The following is a 20,318-nucleotide window of genomic DNA, read 5'->3' on the forward strand; positions in this document are numbered from 1 at the left end:
CGAGATGGCAGCAGGTCAGCTGATTTATGGGAACTCTGATTGATTAACCCTTCACCAGCCTTGTGCTGCATGGTTATTCTGCTGCAAATGACAATGTTCTGGAGCTAAAAATTTATTTCTACTTAAAGTTGTACAATTGTAAAATAAAGTTGTCATGAGCCACTGTTTGAAATAACCACTCATTATAGGACACAGGACCTTAATGACATTGCTTATCCTGAGGATAGACTTAGAAATTTAGCTCACTTTAAGGGTGAGCTGTAATTTACATAAGTATAGCAGATGAGAGCTCAGCCAGGTTATACTGCAAACAGCTGGCATATTTTCCTTACAGGAGATTGCACTGAATTTTAAAAACTTTGGCATTTTTATAATTAATTTGACAAATCAAAATCCTTTGTTGACTAATCAAAATCCTTTGAAAAAAAAAATTGTCTTCATTCGTGCAAAGTATACAATGACAGGCTGGCACTGGTTTCTACTTATTGCCCAAATGAGACAGATAGAACATTTTTTATGAATATTTCTAACACTTTATTGGAGCAGATTGATTGCACCTTAGTGGTGGGAGGTGATTTTAATGCTGTCCTAAATCCGATACTTGATAAATCTCACCCTAATACAGCAGCTAATCCATCTTCTAAATTATTAAACAAATTCATTAAAGACCTTAATATTATTGATTTCTGGCAAATTCAGAATATTACACACAAGAACTATAAATTTTTTGTTCAAATAGACATAAGACTTTCTCTAGGATAGATTATAGATTTCTCAGCCCATCATTAATTTCATCTAACTTCTCTATTTCTATATTACCAATTTTACTTTCTGACAGTACTGTGTAACATCCACCTTTCCAGCATTTTAACATATCATTGCTAAATAATTTTGCATTCCTTGACTCACTCAAACATCACATACAGGACTTTCTCGATATTAATACACCCAGTGGTGTTGATCCTCAAATACTGTGGGAGGCAATTAAATATACTATACAGGGGTTTGTATATCTTTTTCCTCTAGCCTTGCCAAAACCAAGACCCATCAGTTTACACAGCTAGAAAATAAGATCCAATCATTAGAAAATTTACAAACACAACATTACTCTGATGATCAGCGTGCATTGTTATACTCCCTAAATAGAGAATACAATATGATCTCTCTATCAAAGGCAGAATTTACCCTCTTAACGACAGGCTGGCAGCCCAGGCACATAAAATAACAAGCGCTCCTCACTCTACTGCTGCTATGGTGCTGAAAGGACAGTGCCAATTCAGCACCATCTGTGTTGTGGAGAGCACGGGAGCGCATGGCTGTCGGGGGTGGAGTAATCAGGCATGGATGGCAAACAATGAGGGCATCGGCACCTCCCTATCCTCCTTGAGGAGATGGGATAGTATAAAAGGGACCTGCAGTATGGTAAGATAGACAGTCTTGGGCTTATACCTCATATTAACGGTGTTCTTTCTGTGTCTTGCAGACGATGAGGAGGACGATTCCCCCACCACCCTCAGTGGTACCAACCTGCCCGGCTGCCAACCACAGAGCCTCTTGGGTCCCACCGCTGCACTGCAACCTTTCCTGCACTGTGCCCCCTTCAAGGATGACCATGACCCCTTCACCCAGCACCAAGCTTGCACTACCACCCAGCACCCCAATTACCCTTCCCGCACCTGTAAATAAAAGACACTTATGCACCTTACATTCCTCTCCTGTGGTTCATGCTCAGCCCACCGCATATGCTAAGCGCTACACTGGTGGAGGATGCGGGCATGAGCATGAACCCCAGGCACCACCCCACTATGGATGTTCTCCATCACCTCCTGCAGTCTAGCCAGACTAGTGGGGGTGACCCAGAAGCTGGCCCAGGGACTTCGGCTCACCGCACAGGAGTTGCTGGAGCTCAAACAGGGCCACTCAGCCGCCTGCATCCCTCTCCTTGACCCCTGCCATAAGACCCAGCACCTAATCACCAAGATGACTGGGGACGACAACATCCAAGCCTAGCTCCACACCATGAAGGTTGTCGAGAGGAGGACTGGGCCCGCAGCCTAGACCCCTTCCTCTTGGGGGAGGCCCAGTTGGCCTACCATGCCGTGAACCCCTCAATGGCCACACACTACGACCAGCTGAAGAGCGAGATCCTGGTGTGCTGAGGCCTATCCTCAACCAGCATGGTGGCAGAGTTTCACCGCTGGGCCTACAACCCCAAGGCCATGCCTTGCGGCCAAATAGACAGCCTGCTCCGCACCACCAAGCAGGTGGTAATGGACTCCGGAAGCACGATCACCCTCACCCGCCCATCGCTCCAGTCACGTGCCTGCATGGGGACATCCAGGAGGTACCGGCAGCCAGGGTCCACATGCAGAGCCAGGCCAGGGAGTGGCCCCTCCTTGTGGGTCTCATCCCAGAACTCCCAGTACCCCTGCTCCTCAGGCTTCCCCGCCACCCAAACCTCTAAGTGGCAGCGGAGACACTGGGGTGATGTCTGCAGGTAAGAACCCCAATCCTTCTAACCCTGTCCCGTTCGTGTTTACTTTGCTTGCCTGGGAGGGGAATTTTGGAAGGGAGCAGAAGGATGATGACTACCTGAAACACTGCTGGAGTCAGGTGAGGGTCATTGAGGGGGTACAGCAAGATCCTGACCAGTGCCTGCCAGTGTCCTACTTCCTGGTCCGTGGGGGCCTCCTCTACTACCACACGGAGTATAGAGGTCAGCCCTATGATCCCCTGGTGGTCCCCTGGTGGACGCTGTCCCTCCTGCACATGGCACACTCTCATCCTCTGGAAGTTTATCTGGGGGCCCGCAACACTTTGGAGAAGCTGCGGGACAATTTCATTTGACCAGGGATGGATGCAGAGGTAAAAACTTTCTGCCAGCGGTGTCCCCAGTGCCAAAGGACCATCCCAAGTCAAGTCTTAATCCCTCTCCCCATTATAGTGTCCTATTCGAGGGGATAGGCATGGATCTCATGGGGCCACCGCTGAAGTCTGCCCGGGGGCATGAGTACATCCTAGTCATCATGGACAATGCCACCCGATACCCCGAGGCAGTGCCACTTCGGAAGGCCACCTCCCGGAACATCGCCCGAGAGCTCATTGTCCTCTTCAGCCAGGTTGGAATCTTCAAGGATATTCTAAGGATTAGGATAACTAATGGCGGATGTCTGTCGGTTGTTGCAATTGAGGCACCTGAGGATGTCTGTCTATCACACTCAGACAGATGGGCTGGTGGAGCGAGTCAACCAAACCTTGAAGAAGATGCATCAGAGTGTAGTAGATGAAGAGGTGCAGAACTGGGAGGTGGTGGACCAGTTTGCCAACATCTTCTCCTCCACCCCTGGCCTGACCCATCTGGTCCACCATGAGATCAAGGCCCCACTGGGAGTCGTGGTCCACCAGTGGCCCTATCATGTCCTAGAGGCTCATCGTAAAGCTATTGAGGAGAAAGTCAGCTGGATACTTTGCGACAGCATCATTGAAGAGTCCATCAGCCCCTGGTCCAGCCCTATTGTCGTGGTGCCCAAGCCCGACAGAAGCATCCAACTGTGCAATGACTTCTTGCAGCTCAACCAGGTATCGGACTTCAACAGCTACCCCCTCGCTAGGGTCAACGACCTGGTGGAGTGCCTGGGGAGGGCCCTGTTTATCTCCACACTGGACCTCATAAAAGGGTACTGGCAGGTGGCTCTGAGCCCGGAATCCAAGCCAAGGACCATGTTCTCCACCTCCGGCGGCCACTGGCAGTACCAGGTCCTCCCCTTCGGCCTGCATGGGGCCCCCACAACATTCCAATGTCTTATGGACATCGTCCTGGGGTTCCACCACCAGTATGCCACCACCAACATCGATAATATCTTAATCCACCTTGTCCAACCACCTGCACCTTGTTAGGGAGGTCCTCCGGAAGTCCGGGTTGACCACCAACCCCAAAAAATGTGACCTGGGGCTCACAGAAGCACAGTACCTGGGATATCACATTGGCAGAGGGCTTCTGATGCCAGAGGAGAAGAAGGCAAAAATGCAAGACCAAGGCACATATTAGTGCAATAAAGTTACCTGATGATCAAGTTACCACAGATTCAAATCTATTAATGATATATTTCAAATCTTTTACACAAATTTGTATAGATCTGAAACTAATTCTGATGAGTCCCTTTGAAAGGAGTACTTGAATAAATTGGAATTGCTTCAGATTTTGTAGATGGATAAGGATTCTCTAGATGATACGTTAAAGTTGGAGGAGGTCTATGAATCATTAAAATGTCTTCTTTATTGGGTTGAGGTCAGGTGACTGACTCAGCCATTTAAGAACATTCCATTTCTTTGCCTTAAGAAGCTCTTGGGTTGATTTTGCGGTATGTTTTGAGTCATTGTCCATCTGTACTGTGAAGCGCCATCCTATCAGCTTTGCAGCATTTGACTGAATCTGAGCAGAAAGTATAGCTCTTTACACTTCAGAATTGATCCTGCTACTTCTATCAGCAGTCACATCACCAGGAAACACCAGTGGACCAGTTCAATTGGCAGCCATACATGCCCATGCCATAACACAACAATTATGTCCCTGTCCAAATACTTATGGACCTGACCGTAAGATTAAAAATTACATTCAAAGATGGACCAATCTTAAGGTATCTCTCCAAGGCAGAATTACTACTGTTAAAATGAACTTGTTACCTCGGCTTAATTTTCTATTCTTTATGTTGCCACTTACTCCTATCTTCCTATACTCTTAGGGAGATTTACCGTCCCAAACTTTGTACTATATTACTGGTAATTTCAACTTAGGGCTCTCCGCTCTGATCTAAGGCTTAATAATTGAATCTGCTAAGGTGGAACTACACAGACTGCAAGATATTTTCAATTCAATTTATTTCAATTTTATTTGTATAGCGCTTTTAACAATGGACACTGTCACAAAGCAGCTTTACAGAAATAAATGGATTCAAAAAATATATTGTAAATATGTGAATTTATCCCTAATGAGTAAGCCAGAGGATAATATAAGGAAGAAACCTTGAGAGGAACCAGACTCAAAAGGGAACCCATCCTCATCTGGGTGACACCGGATAGTGCGATTATAAATAAATCCCTTCTATTATTGTGTACAATATGGACAAATAGTGCAAATGTGCAAGCAGTAAATTCATCACAGTTTTTGCAAGAAGTCCGGTTGGTTAAAATCTATCCACTGTCCACTGATGGAGTCCTAAATACGAAGGTGCTCATGGCAACTGCAGCCCCAAAGCCACCGCAGCAATCACAGTCCCAAGCCATCACAGTACAGCTGCCCATATGTGATCCCAAAGCCATCTCGACAGCCCCCAGGTGGCATCATCTCCAAATTGTTCTTCAGGCCATCCATATGGGGCCACCCCCAGCAGCAGTGAGCGAACTCAATCGATGAGAACTTCAACCAGAAGTAGGGCATCAGGATGGGTCAGGCAGGTCCAGAGAGCAGAAGGGGTCAGGATCACTGGCATCTCAGGAGTAGCATGTGTAGCTCAACAGAGAGTGTGAGAGAGAGAGAGAGAGAGAGAGAGAGAGAGAGAGGGAGCGATTGTTAGGTAAGCTTTTGTCCTCTAATGGTTAAGGACAATGTACTTTGCATGCAGAGTGCAAGCAGGGACTCCAGCATGACTAGCTATGACAGCATAACTAAAAGGGAGAACCAGAAGCTAACACAGACATGAGGGCGCCCTGGGACATAAGGCAGCCAGCCACTCCACCGTCAACAAACCTGAGTGAACGCGTGAGAGTGGGGGGGATGATAGCATCCAGACATCCCAGACACAACAATCTATGCCTGTGAACCCTCCAGACCTGCTCCTTTACCTAAGAAAAACCTAAGAAAAAAAAACTATTCACAAAAGGCTCGACTAAGCAAATATGTTTTCAACCTAGTCTTAAACACTGAGACTGTGTCTGAGCCCCGAACATTAAGTGGAAGGCTGTGGGGCTTTGTAAGAGAAAGCTCTACCCCCAGCTGTATCCCTCACTATTCGAGGTACCAACAAATAGCCTGCACCTTTTGAGCTAAGTAGGCATGGCAGATGATAAAAGACCAATTTAGTGCTTCATAGGTCAATAGTAGTATTTTATAATCAATACGAAATTTGATTGGGAGCCAATGCAGTATGGATAAGATAGAGGTGATGTGGTCATATCTTCTGGCTCTAGTAAGGACTCTGGCTCCTGCATTCTGGAATAACTGGAGCTTGTTTATGCATCTACTACAGGTAAGAGGTACCTAGAGGTAACAAAAGCACAAACAATTGTTTCTGCATAGTGTAGTGACAGTATATTTCTTATTTAAGCAAATATTTCTGAGATGTTTCTTTTGTCACACTACACCCATGTGGCACAACTCTAACCTTTTATTTGGGAACTGTCCATTTGTCCAACCTTCCTGGTGCTCTTTGGGCATAAACACGTGTGGTGACCTGTATGATAGTCTAGGTGTTTGTTCATTTCATTTAAGTAAGTTCTTTTTGCCTGCATCCTCATATTTTGTTTATTTTCAATTAAGATCTGCTCTCAAAGAATCTAGCCATGGGGGTCACAGTCCAGTGACTTCTGTGCTGGTCCCAAGCCCATATAAATAGAGAGGGTTGCGTCAGAAAGGGCATCCGGCATAAAACATTGCCAAATTTAATCATGTGAATTGTCAGTACTCTGAATTTCATCCCGGATCGGTCGATGACCTACAGGGCGCCAGTGGAAATTGGGCTACTGTTGGTTGAAGAGGTGGATGAGGGAGGAGAGTGTGTAGACAGAGAGAGAAGAGGAAAGGTAAGAGTGTAGGACTGAGAATAGGAACTCTGAATGTTGGTACTATGACAGGGAAAGGCAGGGAGCTGGCTGATATGATGCAGAGAAGGAAAGTGGATATACTGTTTGTACAGGAGACCAGGTGGAAGGGTAGCAAGGCTCGTAGTATAGGAGCAGGATTCAAGCTGTTTTATTATGGTGTGGATAGTAAGAGAAATGGGGTAGGTGTGGTCTTGAAGGAGGAGTTTGGGAGGAATGTTCTGGAGGTGAAGAGAGTGTCAGACAGGGTGATGAGTCTGAAGTTAGAGATTGAAAGGGTGATGTTGAATGTTGTTACCACAGGTAGGTTGTGAGTTAGAGGAGAAAGAGAGATTCTGGAGTGAATTAGATGAGATGATAGAGAGTATTCCCACGGGTGAGAGAGTGGTGATAGGAGCAGATTTTAATGGACATGTGGGTGAGGGGAACACCGGTGATGAGGAGGTGATGGGCAAGTTTGGAGTTAAGGAAAGGAACCTTGAAGGACAGACGGTAGTGGACTTTGCTAAGAGGATGGACATGGCTGTGGTTAACACTTATTTTCAGAAGAGGGAGGAGCATAGAGTGACTTACAAGAGTGGAGGTAGGAGCACACAGGTAGACTACATCCTATGTAGAAGAGGCAATCTGAAAGAGATTAGTGACTGTAAAGTGGTAGTGGGAGAGAGTGTAGCCAGACAGCATAGGATGGTGGTGTGTAGGATGACTTTGACGATCTGTAAGAAGAAGAGGTCAAAGATAGAGAAGAAAAGTGGTGGAAGCTGAAAAAGGAGGAATGTTGGGAAGACTTTAGACAGAAGTTAAGGCAGGCTCTGGGTGGTCAGGTAGTGCTGCCAGATGACTGGGAAACTACAGCAGAAGTGATCAGGGTGACAGCAAGAAAGGTGCTGGGTGTGTCATCTGGAAGGAGGAAAGAAGATAAGGAGACTTGGTGGTGGAACGAGGAAGTTCAGGATAGTATCCAGAGGAAGAGGTTAGCCAAGAAGAAGTGGGACATGGACAGGACTGAAGAGAGTAGACAGGAATACAAGGAGTTACAGCGGAGAGTGAAGAGGGAGGTGTCTAAGGCCAAGCAGGAGGCATATGACGAGTTGTACACTAGGTTAGACACTAGAGAAGGACAGATGGACTTATACAGGTTAGCTAGGCAGAGAGATCGAGATTCGAAGGATGTGCAGCAAGTTAGAGTTATTAAGGATAGAGATGGAAGGGTGCTCACAAGTGAGGGGAGTGTATAGAGGAGATGGAAGGAGTACTTTGAAGAGCTGATGAATGAGGAAAATGAGAGGGAAAAAAGAGTAGAAGGGGTAACCTCTGTTGAACAGAAAGTAGATAAGATTAGAAAGGATGAAGTCAGGAAGGCTTTGAAGAGGCTGAAAAGTGGAAAGGCAGTTGATCCTGATGACATCCCGGTGGAGGTCTGGAAGTGTCTAGGAGAGGTAGCAGTGGAATTTTTAACTAGTTTGTTTAACAGGGTTTTAGAGAGTGAGAGGATGCCTGAGGAATGGAGAAGTAGTATATTAGTGCTGATCTTTAAGAATAAGGGTGACATGCAGAGTTGCAGCAACTATAAGGGGATAAAGTTGATGAGCCATACAATGAAGCTATGGGAAAGAGTAGTGGAAGCTACGTTAAGGAAGGTAGTGGAAATTTGTGAGCAGCAGTATGGCTTCATGCCCAGAAAGAGCACAACAGATGCAATTTTTGCTCTGAGAATTTTGATGGAGAAGTATAGGGATGGTCAGAGGGAGTTGCACTGTGTGTTTGTAGACTTGGAGAAAGCGTATGACAGGGTGCCAAGAGAAGAGCTGTGGTACTGTATGAGGAAGTCGGGAGTAGAAGAGAAGTATGTCAGAGTGGTGCAGGGCATGTATGAGAGGAGCAGGACAGTGGTGAGGTGTGCTGTAGGTCAGACAGAGGAGTTCAAAGTGGAGGTGGGACTGCATCAGGGATCGGCTCTGAGCCCCTTCCTGTTTGCTATGGTGATGGACCGGTTGTTAGAGGAGGTCAGACAGGAATCTCCTTGCACAATGATGTCTGCAGATGACATTGTGATCTGTAGTGAGAGCAGGGAAGAGGTGGAGGAAAACCTGGAGAGGTGGAGGTTTGCTCTGGAGAGAAGAGGAATGACAGTCAGTTGTAGTAAGACTGAGTACATGTGTGTGAATGAAAGGGAGGGAAGTGGAACAGTAAGATTACAGGGTGAAGAGGTGAAGAAGGTACAGGAGTTTAAGTACTTGGGGTCAACAGTCCAGAGTAATGGAGAGTGTGGGAAAGAGGTAAAGAAGCGAGTGCAGGCAGGTTGGAATGGGTGGAGAAAGGTGTCGGGAGTTCTGTGTGATAGAAAAATATCAGCGAGAATCAAGGGGAAGGTGTACAAGACAGTGGATGCTGTATGGTTTAGAGACAGTGGCACTGATGAAGAGACAGGAGTCAGAACTAGAGGTAGCGGAGCTGAAGATGTTGAAGTTCTCTTTGGGAGTGACAAAGTTGGACAGGATTAGGAACGAGTACATCAAAGGAACAGCTCATGTTGGACGATTGGGAGGAGAATGTTGGACATGGAGCTGCCAGGCAGGAGGCAAAGAGGAAGGCCAAAGAGGAGGTATATGGAGGTAATAAATGAGGATATGAAGCTAGTGGGTGCAAGTGTTGAGGATGCAGAAGATAGGGATAGGTGGAGAGTGATGATTCGCTGTGGCGACCCCTGAAGGGAAAAGCTGAAAGAAGAAGAAGAAGAAGATCTGCTCTCAAAGCATATGGAGTTCCGTGGGCTTCTCCCTATCTCTTCTCACCCTATGTTGGATTGGATCTCACCATCTTCTGGTCAAACCTCTGTTTCGTTAATATACAGCAAACATACTGATCACATTTTAAAGTCTCTTCCTATTGAGTCCATTTGGAATCATGAATTAAGCACTTTTAATATAACAATTGATTGGGAGAGGGTGTGGTCTAATCTCAGCTTAACTTCCAAGAACCAGGCTCATCAGCTCATTCACCTTAAAGTTATTCACAGAGCATATATAAGAGATTTAAAATGAACTACAACTGACATATAACTGACATATAACATATAAATATATGTCATATTTGTAATATTATAGCACCAGGTACTTTTCTCCATATGTTTTGGGAATGTTTGGTTATTTCTGATCTGTGGACTCGTGTAAAATCTTTTTCGCTTCAAAACGACTATGTTCCTAATCCAGATTTATGTTTTCTGAATGACAATTCTGATCTTAAATTTGCCTTAAATTGATGCAAAGGAAAATGTTGTTTGCTGGTTTTATATCTGTAAAAAAAATTATACTGCAAAATTGGTTTATGCCATATACATGTAAAAAAAAATACTGGATCCAGAGTCTCCTCAAAATAGTGAATTTTTAATTGTACAACAGCACAATTTCATATGGCTAAACCTGCAACTATTGAAGCCTGGAAATCCTTTTTATCCGATATACTAGACTTTATAAAGAACGTCTCCAGGTTACGTATGTAACCATGGTTCCCCTTCAGGAACTCGAGCTGCGTCACGAAACGCTATGGGAACGCCCCCGCGTGACCGCGCTCTGAATCACGTGTCTAATCCGTCCAATGGATGGGCGAGACGTCACGGGCGGGGTGACGTAGCGACCCGGAAGCATAAAAGCCCGAGCGGCGAGCCCCGCGTTAGCTTACTGGAAAATGAAGCAAGCGCCGCAGGGACGCCGGAAGTGTGGCACCGAAGTGCGCAGGGACGCCGGAAGTGTGGCGTCTCGTTCCCTCGGGAAACCATGGTTACATACGTAACCTGGAGACGTTCCCCTTCAGGAACTCGAGCTGCGTCACGAAACGCTATGGGAACGAGTATACCCACGCCGCCAGACTTACAAGTCCCTGCCTCCAGGAGGAGGCAAGCCTAAGGCACAAGGACAGAGGAGCCGGGAGTGGCTCGGGTATCTAGGTCATAAAACCTGGCAAAGGTCAGGGGCGTGGACCATCCCGCCGCGTTGCAGATGTCCTGTAAGGATACACCTGCCAGAAAGGCCTTAGAGGCCGCCACCGCTCGGGTAGAGTGAGCCTTGACCCCCAGGGGACTGGGGAGACCAGAGGACTCGAAAGCCAGAGAAATGGATTCTACAATCCACCGGCTGAGGGTCTGCTTAGAAGCAGGAAAACCATTCTTAGGGGAACCAAAGCAAACAAGCAACTGGTCCGCCTTTCTCCAAAGGGCAGTTCTGTGGACTTACGCGTACGTATGCTCGCACTGGACACGTACAATTAAGCTTCCGATGGTCGGGTCCCTGAAGGGAGGAGGACAGAAAGCCTGCAGCACGACCGGCCGTGGTGCCGAGGAGGGGACTTTCGGTACGTACCCCGCTCGGGGGTACAAGAATGCTTTGGCCAAACCAGGCGCAAAGTCTAAATAGGAAGGGGCCACCGAGAGGGCCTGAAGATCCCCCACTCTCCTAAGAGAGGAAATTGCCAAGAGAAAGGCAGTTTTCAACGTCAGAAGACGGTCCGAAATCTCCTCTATGGGCTCGAAGGGGGGTTTGCAGAGAGCCTCTAAAACCACGGCCAGGTCCCACGAGGGGACCCGAGATCAAGCTGGAGGTCTGATCCTCAGCGCACCGCGGAGGAAACGTGTCACCCAGGGGTGCCTGCGCACTGACTGGCCATCGAGAGGGGCGTGGCAGGCCGCAATAGCCACCACGTACACCTTCAGGGTGGAGTGGGTCAGTCCCGTGGAGAGGCGGGCCTGCAAGAACTCCAGCACTGTACCAACTGGGCAGTGAACAGGGTCAAGCCGGCGGTCTCTGCACCAGGAAGTGAAAAGTTTCCACTTCAGGGCGTACAGTTTCCTCGTAGAGGGAGCTCTGGACTGGAGGATGGTCTCCACAACCTCGGTTGAGAGACCGGAAGCGCGGAGTTGTGCCCCCTCAGAGGCCACACCCACAGCTTCCACAGCTCCGGGCGGGGGTGAAGATGGCCCCCCGCCTGTGAGAGGAGATCCCTCCTGATCGGAATCTCCCATGGGGAGCCGTCTAGGAGGGAAATCAGGTCCGAGAACCATACTCGGCCCGGCCAGAACGGGGCTACTAACAGTAGACGAATTCCGTCCCGGCGCACTCTCTCCAGAACTCCCGGGAGCAGAGCGACCGGAGGAAAGGCGTACAGACGCAGCCTCGGCCATGGCTGTACCATGGCATCCAGTCCAAGAGGAGCTGGATGAATCAGAGAGAACCAAAGGGGACAGTGCGACGTCTCCTGCGTCGCAAACAGATCCACCTGGGCTCTGCCGAACATACGCCATATGAGCTCCACCACCTCGGGGTGGAGTCTCCATTCCCCGGGCACTGGCCCCTGCCTCGACAGGGCGTCCGCTCCCACGTTGAGATGACCAGGGATGTAGGCCGCTCTCAATGAGAGGAGGTTCCCTTGGGACCACACAAGGATCTGGAGCGCCAGCCTGTAAAGGGGGCGCGAACGCAGACCTCCCTGGCGGTTGATGTAAGAGACCACCGTCGTGTTGTCGGTGCGCACCAACACGTGGCGGCCTCTTAGGTCTGGGAGAAAGTGTTTCAGAGCTAGAAACACGGCCAGCATCTCCAGGCGGTTGATGTGCCAAGTGAGATGGCGGCCGCTCCACAGACCACGGGCAGGACGGCCACTCATGACCGCTCCCCATCCGGTGAGGGACGCATCCGTCGCTAGCACTACGCGGCGACCAGGAGCTCCCAGGACCGGGCCCTGAGACAAGAACCCAGGTTCTCTCCACACAGCTAAGGCACGGCGGCATCGCCGCGTGACCTTGATCATGCGGAGCGGGTTTCCTCTGTTTCGGAAAAACCCCCTGGTCTTGAGCCACCACTGTAGGGGTCTCATGTGCAGCAGGCCAAAAGGTATCACGTTGGACGCAGCTGCCAATAGGCCCAGCAGTCTCTGAAACTGCTTTACAGTGAGTGACCGGCCTACTTTCGCTCTCGCGACCGCTGTGAGGACCGACTCGATCCGAGCAGGAGACAAACGTGCCTGCATCGTGGTCGAATCCCACACGACGCCTAGATAAGCGGTTCTCTGAGCTGGAGAAAGCACGCTTTTCTCGGCGTTTAGTCTTAACCCCAGTTCCTTCATATGGGCGAGAACGGCATCTCGATGCCGAGCCGCCATCTGCTCTGAATGAGCTAAAATCAACCAGTCGTCGATATAGTTCAGTATGCGGATGCCCTGTAGTCGCATAGGAGCCAGGGCAGCATCCACGCACGTCGTGAAGGTGTGGGGTGAGAGTGCTAGGCCGAAGGGAAGAACCCGATACTGGTAAGCTTCGCCCCCGAAAGCGAACCTCAGGAACTTCCTGTGCGGGGGAAGGATGGAGATGTGGAAATACGCATCTTTTAGGTCGATCGTGACGAACCAGTCCTCGGACCTGATCTGAGACACGACCTGAGTGACCGTAAGCATCCTGAACTTCAGTCGAGCGACTGAGAGGTTCAATTGCCGCAAGTCAAGTTGCCCCCCTTCTTGGGAACAATGAAGTACCGGCTGTAGAACCCTGACTCTCTGTCGTGAGGAGGGACCATCTCGATGGCCTCCTTCCTCAGGAGAGTACGTACTTCCTGCTCCAATACCAGAGCCTGCTCGGGACCCACCACAGTGGGAAGAACCCCAGAAAAACGAGGTGGAGGCGAGCCGAACTGAATTCGGTAGCCTCTTTCTACAGTACGCAGGACCCAATGAGACACATTCGGCAGAAGTTTCCACGCTGCCAGAAAGCTCACTAAGGGAATCAGTCTCTCGAGACTGACCTCTCGTGTAATAGAAGCGGTTAGCTGGGTGCCCTGAGGCGGCGAACCGACATGGGGGAAATGAGCTAACCGCTGCGAAGGCCTCAGGAGAGGCCGCGAGCCTCCCAGACCCGCTACGTTGCCGGGCGAGAACTGGGAGAGGCGCTCGCCGGAGACCGCTGCACCCTGAAGCACCATAGGTGGCAGGGTTGGCAGATCGACCTCCTGAGGGCACTGGGGGGACCCGGGCACCGTAAGATGAGGTGTACGCCGCGTCGCCCCAGAGGGGCCCGCCCTCGAAAGCCCTGGGCCAAAACCATCAGGGCTTCTTAGCCGCGGCCCTTCTGGACATGAGGACGGTCCTCAGATCCGCCTTAGTGCCCGAAGGGCCGGGCCCAGAGCGTCGTCGCGACTCCTGCTCCCGCCTCGGGGGAGCACGGGAGGCGACGCTCTGCTTTTGGGCCTCCCTGTAGGAGGGGGCCGTACACGGAGGGGGCTGCCCCCGCCCGGCAGCCCCACGAGCTAGAGAGCGACGGGGGAGGAACCGCTGGAACGCCGCCGCCTGAGCATGGGCCTGCTGGTATCTCTCGACGACGGAGTCTACCGCGTCGCCAAACAGGCCCGAGGGAGTAAGCGGGGCGTCCATGAGCACGACCCTGTCCTTCTCTTTCATATCGGACAGGGTCAGCCAGAGATGCCTCTCCGCCGCCACCAGGACTGCCATAGACCGACCGATAGCACGGGCGGTCTCCTTGGTGGCGCGGAGGGACAGATCAGCGGCCCGCCTGAGCTCAGCTACCTGCTCAGACGTACTCTCCCCCTGCTCATCCAGCTCTGTAAGCAGGTCAGGCTGGTACGCCTGTAACACCGCCATGGTGTGCAGACACGCACCGGCCTGACCTGCTGCCGTGTACACCTTGCCTACCAGTGCTGAGGTGGTCCGCAGCGGCTTGGTAGGCAACGCCGGAGCCTTCAGGGACGATGCAGCAGCAGGGGACAGATAGCTGGCTAGCGTCTGTTCAACCCTGGGCATCGCCCTGTAGCCGGAGTAGTCCAGCCCCGCCACATTAGCGTAATGGGAAGAAGTGGGGCTGAACAACCGGGCTGAAAAGTGGAGGTGGCGGCCTACTGTGCAAAAAACGCTCCTCCAGTCTAGAGCCCTGAGGCTCAGGCTGTGACTCGGTGGGCCAGTCAATGCTAAGCTTAGCGACTGCCCGCGCAACCACCTCGAGCAGCTCCCCGTATTGAGGAGACATGCGGTCGACGCTCTCCACATCGACCTCCTTGGAGGACGATAGGTGGAGCGCCGAGTCCGCTCCCCGGGGGGAAGAAACCGCAGAGCGTGCTTCCGAGCCCAGGGAGGGGACAGAGGACCTGGAGGGTGAGGAAGGAGAAAGGGACGGGCCCGTCTCCATTCCCTCCGCCAGGTCCATCTGCGAGCCCCACGAGCGCAACCGCCACTCTGCCTCGGCAGAAGCGGGGCCGGCACCGCGAGGCACGCTAGTGAGGGCTCCCTCCTCAAAGAGAGCCCAGCGGGAGCGGAGAGTGCACAGCGGTAAACGCGGTAAACGCTCGCAAACGCTCCCTCGAGAGCCGACTGAACATGCTCCGCTCCCAAACAGGCAATGCACAGACTGTGTGTATCCCCGCCCGTAATAAATCGCGGACAGGGAGGAACACACGGCCTGAAGCACTGCCCGCTCTCGCCCTTCGTCTTATCCTTGGCTTTAGGCATGCCAACGATAAAACACCAACCAGACAGAAAATAGACAGACAATAAACACAGAGCGCTTGCTGAAAACAGGAAGCTAACGCGGGGCTCGCCGCTCGGGCTTTTATGCTTCCGGGTCGCTACGTCACCCCGCCCGTGACCCCGCAGCTCGAGTTCCTGAAGGGGAACCTACATTAGACATATAACTTATTAACAGTGAGTACACTCTTTCCTCTGCCTTGGAATTGTTTTATCATTCTTTTTTTTTCTATGGAAATATGTCTGTTGCCCCCCTTTCCCCTAATCTGTTTTAATCTGATGGTTCCCTGCATGTTTGTAGTGTTTTATGTCAGAAATGCAATAAAAATTTTTAATCACAAAAAAATAAGGTTAGTGTGTAGGTCATGTGATGTTTCCTTTTGCAGCTGCCATATTATGGAACTGATATGTTGTTGCAGGTCGGCCTTGGTTGGTCAAAGGCTATGGGAGTAAACCCAGAAAAAAATCCGGTACGGGGCAGATGCTTCGCTGTGCTACGCATCTGTACGGGAAATGAACGACCCCGCCCTCCACGAGTTTCCTGCTGTCTTGCAGGTCGGCCTTGGTTGGTCAAAGGCTATGGGAGTAAACCCAGAAGAAAATCCGGTACGGAGACCCGTAGGCAGTTGGACGAGTTTTGCGATCCCTTCTGGCACCTCCTGCAGCTGCGCTGGTACTGGCTGTATCAACTTGCCTTTCCACCGGATTCTACCAGCACTGGGCACTCCAGGATCTCCATACCACTTGCCCAGGCCTGCACCTGGAGAGGTCACTCCAGCTTCGCTGTCTCAGCGAAGACTCAACACGAAAAGCAGCAGTGATAAGCCCAGGCTTGTTTGGCGTAGAGCCGGGCCCTAGGGGTCGCTCTTGATGGTGGGAGGAGTCCTCTGACTCCAATGGGAAGTTACCGCCCGCCTAAACCCGGGCAGTCCCCGGGCAGTAGGGTACTACCCCGCCACAACTTGCTTGCTTCATTGGTTGCATGAAGCTTAGACAAAATCGACAGGCTTGTTGTAAAATTAAGCACCAGGCAAACACCAAAAGAAAAAGAAATCACCAGCCCTGAGGCTGGCAACCTGGAACGTTAGAACAATGTGCCCTGGCCTCTCTGACGACCTCCAGCAAGTTGACGATGCCAGGAAAACCGCCATCATCGATCGTGAGCTGGCCAAGCGGAATATCGACATCGCCGCCCTCCAGGAGACACGCCTCGCTTCCAGTGGCAGTCTTCAGGAGAAGGACTACAAGTTCTTCTGGCAAGGCCTGGAGTCAGACGAGCGCCGACTCTACGGGGTTGGCTTTGCAGTCCGCAACTCCCTCCTGTCATCAGTCGAACCTCCTTCTCAGGGAACCAAGCGCATCCTCTCACTCCGCCTCACTACCTCCTCGGGACCTATTCACATCCTTAGCGTCTATGCCCCCGTACTCAGCTCTATAGCAGAGGCTAAAGATGCATTCTATGAGGAGCTTGAGGCAAGGATCAGAGAGATTTGAGTGAAGGAAAACCTGTTCCTGCTCAGAGATTTCAACGCCCGGGTAGGCGCAGACCACACCTCCTGGCCACGTTGCATCGGACACTTTGGTGTCGGCAAGATCAATGACAATGGACGGTGGCTACTTGAGCTTTGCTCCTTCCACGACCTTGCCATTACCAACACTTTCTTTTCCACTAAGCTCCACCACAGAGTGTCTTGGCGACATCCCAGGTCGAAGCACTGGCACCAACTGGATCTCATCATCACCAAGAGACCCATGCTGAACCATCTGCTCTGTACGCGCAGTTACCATAGTGCCGACTGCGACACTGACCATTCTATGGTCGGCAGCATGGTGCGTCTCCGCTGGGACTTCATTCGTGATGCCGTATACCAGACTGCCTCAGACACTTTTGGGAAGAGAGCCAGGAAGAATGAGGACTGGTTCGAGGCCGGGATTGAAGAGATGAAGCCTGTCATAGCCGACAAGGGTGCTGCGCTTCTTGAGTATAAGAGAAAGCCCAGCAAGAAAACACTGGCAGCCTACAGAGAGGCCCGCAACAACACCAAGAGGGTCGCCAGCAGATGCGCCAACGACTATTGGTTGAAGCTTTGCAGCGTCATCCAGATCTCCACAGACTGCGGAGACATTCGTGGCATGTATGAGGGGATGAAGAAAGCCTTTGGACCAAGTGCCACCAAGATCGCACCCCTCAAGTCCACCACCGGCGAAATCATAAAGGACCATGGCAAACAGATGGAAAGATGGGTCGAGCACTTTGGGGAGCTGTACTCCAGAGAAAATAGCGTCACCGACACAGCTATGGAGCACACCACCCCACTGCCCACCATGGATGAACTCGACTCGCCACCCACCATTGAGGAGCTCACCAAGGCCATCGACTCACTGTCCTGTGGGAAAGCACCCGGCAGCGACGGAATACCACCAGAGGTTGTGAAGGCTGCTAAAGAAAGCTCCCTCCTGGGACATCTCCACAAACTTCTGCTTCAGTGCTGGGAAGAGGGAACGATACCCCAAGACATGCGGGATGCAAAGATCGCCACGCTCTACAAGAACAAGGGCGACTGCAGCGATTGTAACAACTATCGTGGGATCTCTCTCCTCAGCATTGTCGGAAAAGTCTTTGCCAGGGTAGTCCTCAACCGCCTGCAGGTACTTGCTGACCATGTGTATCCCGAGTCACAGTGTGGGTTTCGTGCCAAGCTATCAACCATCGACATGGTGTTCTCCATCAGGCAGCTGCAAGAAAAGTGCCATGAACAGCGACGTCCCTTGCTCCTTGCCTTCATCGACCTGACCAAGGCATTTGACTTGGTCAGTCGCTCTGGCCTCTTCGCCCTCCTTCACAAGATGTCCCCTCAAGCTCCTGAAGATGGTCGAGTCGTTCCACGACAACACGTTCGGCACAGTTCAGTATGATGGATCATCATCGGACCCCTTCCCAATCAAGAGCGGTGTGAAACAAGGGTGTGTCCTGGCCCCAACACTTTTCGGGATATTCTTCTCCTTACTCCTGCGATATGCATTTAGTGAGTCCATCTTTCTCCACACACGGTGCGACGGGAACCTCTTCAATCTCGCCCGCCTTAGAGCAAAGACCAAGGTGCACAGGATCCTCATCCGGGAGATGCTCTTTGCTGATGACGCTGCTCTTGCTGCTCACACAGAAGGGCAGCTTCGGCGACTCATCACTCGCTTCTTGGAGGCATGCAGAGAGTTCGGCCTCACCATCAGTCTCAAGAAGACTATCATCATGGGTCAGGATGTCAGTACCATTCCCAAAATCACCATTGGTGATCACACCTTGGAGGTGGAGGACAAGTTCACATACCTCGGCTCCACCATATCTAGTAACCTATCCCTGGACGCTGAGCTCAACGTGAGAATAGGCAAAGCGGCAACCACCATGGCCCACTTAACGAAGCGTGTGTGGGACAACCCCATGTTGACACTTAACACAAAGATGAAGGTGAACCATGCGTGTGTTGCTGAGCACTCTTCTGTATGGCAGTGAGGCTTGGACCCTGTACATGCACCAGGAGCAAAGACTGAACATCTTCCACATGCGCAACCTCAGACGACTCCTCGGCATCACTTGGCAGGATCGCGTCTCCAACACAAGCGTCTTGGCCCATGCAGGCATGTCAAGCATGTTCGCCATCCTTTCTCAGAGGCGCCTGTGCTGGCTCGGGCACGTATGCAGGATGAACGATGGCCGCATTCCAAAGGACATTCTCTATGGCGAGCTCATCACAGGCACACGGCCATCTGGACGACCCGCCTTGCGCTACAAGGATGTCTGCAAGAGGGATCTGAAGTCGTGCAGCATCAACCCAGCAGTTCTCGAATCAGCGACCTCCGACCGCTCTAGCTGGCGTGCAAATGTCAAAATCGGGGTCAAGCTGGCAGAGGAGAAGAGAGAGGCCCAGCGTGAGGAAAGAAAGAGCCGCAAACAGCAGAAAACACAGTCTGCTACTGCTTATGCCATAGTCCCAACCGCTGATTACATTTGCAGCAAGTGTGGTAGGAGTTGCACCTCTCGTATTGGCTTATTCATCCATAATCGGCGCTGCAGCACCACACCTAAGTAAATACTCAGGTGCAGATTCCATTGTCTCTAGAGACAGAAGGATGCCAACACATTAGGGAACTAATTTCTGGCTTTGCTGGACAGCGCAAATATAACTAGAAGTAGAAGATGGCTACTACTCATCTTACATATGAAGAGAAAAAGTGGTGTATCAACAATGTCCATAAAACAAGTTGTGATACTTATATATTTTCCACCAAACTTCAGATTTCTTAACAGTTAATGACTTAAACTGGTAGAAACCTCACCAAATTTGTGTTTTCCAGGAGTGATGGTAAGTTGATATCAGGTAACTACCTAACTTAACTAATGTTACCAATACTTGCTGCTGAGATAAACCTCACAGTTGCCCTGTAATGTAGCAAACTCATCTGTGGAGATTTAAACAGATGTCTATATAGAGAAATATGAATGTTAAAGATAACCCAATCTACTAATGGATACACTCCGATTATCAGCATCATCCATTTCAATCTCTGTCCCATCACAGTGGGGATATAATCGCTGATCCATTCACTCATTTCTGTTCTGCTGGCTAAAGTTCTTGTCTTTCTATGAGGTCACTTAAATGTTGTGTTCTGTCGTCTGTACAGAAGATGTAAGCACACCATTGTTTTTGATGATGTGATGGCATAAAAGCATTGCAGACATTTTGACAGCTGGTATCTGATTACAATCGAAATTAATTAGGCTTATGTCCATTTTGTATGGCACACAGCTATCCATTATTCGCTATGTGAGAAAATCATGCTTAGCTAGCGAGTTTTTAGACATCTGTAGACAGACTGATCTTTTTTTCCCATTTAAGGCCAGAGTGGGTCTGCTCATTAAGGAGGCAGCCCATTTAGGAAGCAAGGGCTTTAGGCTCCATGCAAGGGTCTCAGAGTCTGCTGAGACA

This window comes from Pangasianodon hypophthalmus, chromosome 26 (genome assembly GCF_027358585.1).
Source record: "Pangasianodon hypophthalmus isolate fPanHyp1 chromosome 26, fPanHyp1.pri, whole genome shotgun sequence".
In the NCBI taxonomy this organism is placed as follows: domain Eukaryota; kingdom Metazoa; phylum Chordata; class Actinopteri; order Siluriformes; family Pangasiidae; genus Pangasianodon; species Pangasianodon hypophthalmus.